Source organism: Petaurus breviceps, unplaced genomic scaffold (assembly GCF_028583685.1).
Source record: "Petaurus breviceps papuanus isolate PSGF00001 unplaced genomic scaffold, PetGlider_PUasm1.0 178, whole genome shotgun sequence".
NCBI classification, from domain to species: domain Eukaryota; kingdom Metazoa; phylum Chordata; class Mammalia; order Diprotodontia; family Petauridae; genus Petaurus; species Petaurus breviceps.
Window position 1 is genome coordinate 10661972 of NW_027185777.1, and position 5733 is coordinate 10667704.

General features: G+C 37.9%; 1 protein-coding gene across 1 annotated transcript in view; it reads left to right on the plus strand.

Annotated features, from left to right (window-relative positions):
- The window catches only part of MALRD1 (MAM and LDL receptor class A domain containing 1), a 930206-nt gene that overhangs the window by 123330 nt on the left and 801143 nt on the right, over positions 1-5733 (plus strand). The window lies entirely within an intron of this gene.

Here is a 5733-nt window from a genome sequence, read left to right on the forward strand (position 1 = left end):
TTACCAATAGTTCATTTTCAGTTAGCTTGTCATTATATTTTATTTTTTAAAAAGTATTTTGAATGATAGAAAATATTTTTGGAAATGTTATGAATAGTTTGACACAGCATGTATCATTTAAAACTGGGAGGAAGATGATGACCATTTTACCTGTGAAGGCATTGAGGCTCACTCTTTAGGGTACTGTTGGAACCTTCAGTATTGCTTCCTTCTCCTCTCTTCTTGGAACCTCTAAGCTGCACTAACCTCCCATCGTGTCCTTTTTTGTACTGGATAGTAGGGGTGAAAGCTTAAGAGTTCCCAGGAGGGGGAAGATGGTTTGCTTAAGAGGAAAATGCAACCAAGAATTGATGGCATTTCAGGCAAAGCACTCTAGCTCTGGTTCTGAGTCATTTACCATGTTTGGCTCTATGACACTGAATCCTGATGTTAGTGGGGCCCCCGAGGCCCCCTAATGAGCTATTATCTGAGGAAGAATCCCCCCTACAGCATGCTAGGGGAGCAATCATGCACATCTGCTTCAAGTCCTCCAGAGAAGCCAACCTCTCAGGGCAAGCTAGTCACCCCAGTCAGCACAGAGTCTAGGGTTTGCTCACTCCTCTGCCTTGATGCTATAGCTCTTGTAGGGATAGTGACCTGTCAGTAAACCTTCCCGTACAAAGACATGAATTTCTGGGGCTTCAATATTTAATGATTGATTGATTTTCATTTTCCCCCTCGAAATGTCTGTTTTTAACATTTTAAATATCTGTAGTTTACAGTATTAAAATTCACCTTTACTTTTACATGGGGAGGGGAGGGAGAAGGTTATAGAATCAACTTTTCTGTAACTGCAGTTTCACTAAAGAAGCACTGCTACCCTGCACTAGATAGGCTTCATATAAATTGAGTGGAAGGTCTTGTTTTAGCATTCTTGTTCCTAGTGGAAATGAGTAGGTCAGGTTGAAAACCAAAAGGAAAAAAGAAAGAAAAAAGAAAAGCAAAAAAGGGGACACTTTTAGGGGAACATTTTCCTTGGAGGTTAAAATAGTTCTATCAGTCTCATTCTAGGAAAGCAAAAGGAGTTTTGTGACCAATAAAAAAACTAGAGCATCGTTTGAAAAAATTTTTTTTAGGGAACTATTCAATTTTTCTGTGCCACCCATTGAGGTTACATAGATACGTGTCTGAGAGCAGGGCACAGAAATAGAATAAAAGCCCATTTCTTTTTTTGTTGTTTAGAGAAAGGTGATTTTTATTTTATGATTTATGTCATCAGTACAGAAGAGAATGCTAGCAAAATCTAGACCTCATTCATAATATGCCATTAAGTTTGGGGCATGAATAGCTATTTCAGTTTGGAAAGGGCTTTGATAAATTCTTGGGGAAAATGTAAATGCACTCACTCTTCTTCAATTGGAGGTTGGGGAGTCCATTAGTCATTTTGCAAAAAGGTGCCCATTTTCTCTAAATTACTCCCAGAAAATAGAAATGGGGGAAACTGATGAATGCTCCTTGCTGCAATAGTCAGACTAAAAGCATCTGTAGTTAGTGCTGCTGAGGCCTTCAGTGCTGAATAATAGAAGTTGAGGAGAAAATAATAGAAAGAAAAATGCATGTCTCTCCTAACCCTAACTCCAACCTACCCTTGAGCAGCATAACTAAACAGAATACCTATCAGCTGCCATAAACTGGGCAATATAAGGCTGTAACTTAGACCTTGCTTTCTTCTGAAAGTTTCATTTGTATAATGCTGTAAAATTTATAAAATACTTCATAAATATTATCTTTTGTTTTGTTCTCACAACAACCCTGGGAGCTAGGTACTACTGCTATCCCTACTTTATAGATGAAGAAACTGAGGCAGGCAGAGGCTAAATAATTTGCCCAGAGTCACATAGCTAGTAAGTATCTGAAGTCACATTTGAACTCAGGTCTTCCTGACTCCAGGTCCAGAAATCTATACACTACACCACATAGCTGCCTTTTAATGACTACTCATTAGCAGTAACACAACCAGAATGTTCATTTAGTGTGTTTATACTGGTCTATGGAAAGAACAGTTAAGATATTATTGCTAAATGGTTTTGAACAGGAGGAATAATAGTGACTTAGAAGTGTATACCATCTATAGATACAGAGTGATACAATAATACTTTGTCAAGTCGACAAGCTTTATTAAGTATTTACTATTTGCCAGGTGCTGTGGAGAGCACTTGGTAACCACAATGTTACACATGATACAAAAACACATTTATTAACTATGAAAAAGGATTTATTCAAACTATGTATTATTGTGTAGCTGACTGTCCTTGTGATACAAAGAAAAAAAATTCAATTCCTGTTTTCAAAGGGGAGAGAACAAAGAGGGAAATGGAGGCCGGGTCAGGTTGTTTTAATCTGGCATGTCACAGGGATGGTGAGTTGATATCAAGTCAAATAAACATGCATTTTTAAAGTACCTACCATGTGCTAGGTACTGTTTTAAGCTCTGGACATTTAAAGAACAGCATAAACAAAACAAAACAAAACACTAATTCCAGCTCTCAAGGAGCTCAGTCTAATAGGGTAGACAACATACAAACATCTATACACAAAGTGTATGTGTGTGTGTACTACACACATACACATTTAATTTAAACAGGAGGTGATCTCTCAGGGAAGGGACTAAGATTAAGGATGACCTGGAAAGGTTTCTTGCAAAACATGATAGTTTAGCTGAGAATTGAAGGAATCCAAGGAAGCCAGGAGGCAGAGATGAGGGAGAACATTCCAAACAGTCAGTTAACATGCCCCTGTCAGAAGATATTTCAGTATTGACTTGTTAACTGTTTGGAGTCAGGGGTAGAAAGCTGAGGAAAGGGAATATATGATGGCAGCATGGACAACATGGCTCCATTAGATGAGATGGGAAATATGGTCTGCATTAGGGCTTTATAAATATAGTGGGCTAGGTGAATATATACTTTCATATCTATGAAGACAGCTCAGTAACAAGGAAAGAATCTCAAGACTGAGTGGGTTGCCTGCCCCAGGGACTTGGATCATGATTTCTGGAAGTCTAGTCTATTTCAGGTGAGGAAAAGTAGGGCAATACCAGGAAAGTTGCAAAAATGTAAAGGACAGTATGGGTCTAGGGTTAACTAAATATTGTAGGCTAGGTAATTTTGTGCTCATTCACCAATTAAGGGAGCTCATCAACATATGATTGATTATTTTTGTTAAGAGGCAACATGGTGCAAAGTCCAGTGAAGTCTCAAATCCTACCCTTGCTTCACTTGGTGGCTCTGGGAAGTGATTGATCATCTTAGTGCCTCAGGAGGCCTCCTAGGACTTATCCTCTGGCATACAGGCTCTTCCCCAGGCACAACATTCCATCTCTTGGGAAGTACCCTTTACCTGGATGCACTTCCTCCTGACTATTGTGTTGGAGATTCTCTTTCTTTAAAACTCAGCTCAGTCCTAATTTCTACCTCCCCAATTGCAAGTGCCCTTCCTCCAGTAATGGCTATGTATCTACTTTCCATATATTTACAAAGTAATCCCTTTCCACATAATTCCCCCTTCCAACAGAATGTAAGCTCCTTGAAGGCAGGTACACTTTTTTTTTAACTTTTTTTTTGTCCTACCACCTAGTCCTGCATAGTGACTGGCACTTAATAGGTGCATAATAAATACTAGCTGAATTAATCAACTGTAAGAGAGAGTTGAGATGTATGTTGATAGAATGTTTCCCATGATGATGAAATCACAAATACTTTGCTACTGCTAAAAAACTATTCAGTGATAATATATGGCTCATCATATTCATCTGTGTACTTGCAACTGTGTGAATTCTAATGGTATCAACACCAATTTATGGATTATGAGAGCAGAGAATTAGAACTGGAAGGGACCTCAGACATCATTTCCAATGTATAATTTCTTTGCCTTTGTATCACCAATATCTGACATAGAGGAGGTACTTAATCAGACCACATGTGGATTAGGTGGGTTGAGATGAGTCAAGGAAGATCAAGAGAGATTAGTGTGCAAAGTCAAGTTGCTAGGAAATAGAGAACCAGAACTCAAACAGAAAAGATCTGACAATAAAACTAACACTCTTCCTCTGTACAAGTGGTCTCTTTCAACCTAGACTTGGTTTGGGTTTTTGTTTGTTTTGTAGATAGACAGTGAGTTGTGGGATTGAAGTCAGGAAGAACTAAGTTCGAATAAGACCAAAGACACTGACTAGGTATGTGATCTTGAACAAGTCACTCTTGTTTGCCTCAGTTTCTTCAACTATAAATAGGGGTTATAATAGCATCAAGCTCCTAGAATTTTTGTTAGGATCAAATGAGTAGATAATTGTAATGTTCTTAGTACATAGGGTTGGCACATATTAGGTGCATAGTAAATGAACATTTCTTTCTTTTCTTCTGTAATACATCAGAATATACATACAAATATTTATGTAGGATATACTCTAATATATTTAGAGTTCAAAATTCAGGGTAGAGGCCAGAGAGTAAAAGAGTGAGAAATGGATAAGTACAAGAGAATTTTTGGAAAGAATGAAATAAATGAAACAAAGTGAAAGTATTAGGGTAGGGAAGGTTACTAAGGAGCTAAACGCTTACATTGAGAAAAATGCACAGCATGTAGAATTTGATTTGGACCTAAATGACATGTTCAAATATAGTTTCTTTACTCATAATAAAGGCAGAAGTAGAGGGAATCCCAGGACTCAGGCTGAGTGATTTTGATGTCATTCAGTTCATTTTCATGGTCCCAATGCATGATGGGAAATGACAGAACAAAGAGGCAAGCATCTTTGAACATCAGAGTCAATTTCCTCACAGAAGGTGTAATAAATGCATGGGTAAGTCAGATTGACTGACATTTTCATAGAGAAGTTTTAGAGGGAAATGTGATTATCTTCCTATCGGCCTATAAACCAGAAGCAACAACTCGGCAAGTCTTTATTAAATGCCTACTGTATATATGCCAGACTCTCTGTTATGTGCTGAAGCTAAGATTAGGATAAAATACATTTTTCACTCACAAAAGTCAGCACCCTTTCAGACACATATGGCTTGAGACTTAAAGAACCTTGATAGAGACCAGGAAATGGAGATGTTAAAAATCGTATATCCTGACATCTCAAGGTAATGATTAGGTTATGTTCCAAATGTTCTTTCAGAAATTCATTTGAAACTAAAGGCTCTAGAAACAATATTATGAATAGTAGTTAGGTTAGTAGGACTAGGCCCCAAAATTTTGTTTTTACTCATACCATGCTTGGAATAAGGTCAGAACTAAAACTACCCTGGGGCAAATGGGGCTTTGTTCAATGATATAGATATCTAGGGAGTGTTTTCCTCCCAGGGCTATACCACTTTCTTTCTTCAGAAATAATGCATTTTTCCCCTCTCTCCTTTTGAACTCTACTGGATCACATCTCTGTGGTTATCCCATTTCTGTGTTGGCCCTACTTCCTCATCCCCCAAATAATCCAAGTGACATGGGACCTCTCCTTCCTTCAACTCATGTAATAGAACCAGCAATTGTACTCTAATATCTGGGTTGCCACCTCACCTTTACTGCATTTGCCCCAGATTGAAATATTCATTGAGATTTTCTGTCTCTCTTTCTCTGCCTCTGTATCTGTCTCTCTCTCTCTCTATATTCCTACATACATGTACGTGTATACACTTATCTGTATATTTCTATCTATCTATCTATCTATCTATCTATCTATCTATCTATCTATCT